The sequence below is a fragment of the Propithecus coquereli genome, unplaced genomic scaffold (genome assembly GCF_000956105.1).
Source record: "Propithecus coquereli isolate 6110/MARCELLA unplaced genomic scaffold, Pcoq_1.0 Scaffold10, whole genome shotgun sequence".
Taxonomy (NCBI): domain Eukaryota; kingdom Metazoa; phylum Chordata; class Mammalia; order Primates; family Indriidae; genus Propithecus; species Propithecus coquereli.
This window is the reverse complement of record NW_012133858.1, coordinates 7,022,173-7,024,577: the sequence shown is the minus strand read 5'-3', so window position 1 is coordinate 7,024,577 and position 2,405 is coordinate 7,022,173. Positions and strand designations below refer to the sequence as shown.

At 36.0% G+C, this 2,405-nt stretch overlaps 1 protein-coding gene across 1 annotated transcript in view; it reads left to right on the top strand.

Annotated features, from left to right (window-relative positions):
• LMLN (leishmanolysin-like (metallopeptidase M8 family)) overlaps window positions 1–2,405 on the top strand; it is an 87,836-nt gene that overhangs the window by 45,626 nt on the left and 39,805 nt on the right. The gene's annotated exons all lie outside the window — the stretch shown is intronic.

The window sequence follows — 2,405 nt, the reverse complement described above, 5'->3', positions numbered from 1 at the left end:
TACATTCATGCAACTTTTTTCACTTAATGATATAACTTAGACATCTTTCCAAGGCAATACAGGTGCTTCTGCTAGAAGGCAGTATATGCTTTCCTAAAAATCCTCTTCAGAATTAGACACTAGAAATAACAAGACCTGTGGGAAAAACAAGTAATGAGAGCACTAACAAAAACAGTAAGTTCTAATAAAACTACTAGCTCAGTTTAATAAGACATCAAATTTCAATAAATAAAATCCTTTATCTACTCTAGTACTTCTTTACCTTTAACACCAACAGTAATAATGACAACAATAAGCAGCTGGATAGGGGAGTGTAAATCCGAGTAATGGAGACAAGGGTAAAATATACAAAGATTCGAGAAAATTATGCAATAAACACTTCCAGGCAGAACCTGTGGCTTTACTGAGCCAAGAGAAAGAAGATGGAGTGAACAGGCATAATACATAGTACAGCGTTCCTCTGTTGGTGTGTTCAGCTATCTTGGTGTACTGTGTATTTAAGTGCTATTGCATCATCACAAAGTGTTAACATTCAGGGAAAAATCATTATGGACCAACATGAGTCCATGCTATATTGATGTCATTCCTTTATTTACCAGTCTACATGAGCTCATTCACATATGTAGACATACATGCTTTAGCAGAATAGACTATATACTTGGATCTACTTATTTTTTAATAGCAACATGGTATTGTATTAAATATAACGTAACAGTCCTCTGTTAATGAATAACTATGTTTCAAATGTTTAAAAAAATATTATAATGAACAACTCATTTATATCTGTGATACATTGCCTTCTAAGAGTAGTGTTTCAGTTGGTCTTCTTAGAGTCAATCAACTAAATAAACTCACAAGACCTAAACAAGCAGGATTGAAAAAAGATTCCCTTAGAGGGATATTAGAAAGAGTACACAGCATGCTGGCACAGCAGAGTCAGGCATTTCTCTTGTGCTCCACACAGGAGTGGAGGAGCATCTTTGCCTCTTCCCCTTCTTCTGCCGCTCCAGGACAGGAGCACAAGACCACAACAGATGAATGGGAGAATCAGCCTGTAGAAGTATAATGTCACAAATAGGAACTAATAGCTTTTTAAACAGTTCCATAGATATAACTTCCAGATCCTTATAAGGGACGTTCCCATAAGAGTCACTGCACACAGGGAAGTCCCAAACTGTATGGATATCATTTACAGTAATCGTAAGTCCAGAGGCATATCAGGAGGTCTTTTTTCCTTATGTTATTGCCTGGTAATACAGACATTCCACCTTTATTAGGTTTCTAGGGGAACAGATCTAGAAAGTTAACCCAAGGTCAGATTTGTTTATATAGAAAGAGAAAGAATAAATCCCTAGAAGTGAAATTGCTGGGTCATAGAATGTATACACTCTTCTGGCTTTGATGTATCTTACCAAATCGTCCTCTAAATATTAAGTTCTTCTCTGCTTGAAATACCTACAGTGGTTTTGCTTTCCTGATGGACAGAATAGCCAACCATTAAAATTATCCTTGAAAATCTGATAGGAGTTGTTCTTGAGGCTGACACGGCACCTTTCAATAAGTCTAACAGAACCAGATTTTCTACAAGCAATGGAAGAGACTGCTGGTTTTTTGTTTGTTTTTCCAGTTGAACACCAGATAAATTCAGTGACTTGCTTTGAGAGGACATCTTATATGAAAAATACCTATCTTTGAACACTAGAATCACACTCAGGAAGATGAAATGCACAAACTGTGATAAGTACAAGGGAAAAGAGACCAGTTTGAGGGAAGAGCAGACCCAAACTTCCACAGAACACTTGTCTAATACGTACATACATCGAGGACACCCTAACAACTGGAACAACACAATGGCACACATTATGAGAACTGTTAACTTTCTCATTTTTGCTCAGCATACATACAGTTGAACCCACAAAATGAATGTTCATAGGATGTGACTGTACCCTCTGCAGCAATTAGAGGGACTTGGGATACTTTGTTTTATAAAAAACCATTAGTTGTTATTATTTTCAATATAATGGTACAAAAATATTAAATCAATTCAGCTCCTCTTTTTCACATTCAAACAAACTTTAACATGAATAAGTTCTTAATGCTCCACAATGGAAGTTATGATTTTATACCCCTTCCTCTGGCCACTGTGCATTCTTTATTAAACATCAATACTGAGAATAGCTTTACTGACACATGTATATAAGTACAACCAAATTGATATAAGAAGAACAAGAAACAGTAACCTCTGCTTAACTTTCTTCTGAGTCTTCCGAGTCTATTATGTCTCCCTCACTGTCATTGTCACTGTAAAAGATGTCTTTAAACAGGAAAACTTGCTTGGGTGCTGCAGGAGTCGGGATTTTATTGCATTTTTTCTCCATCTTCTTTTTTAATTTTTCTTTAAATAA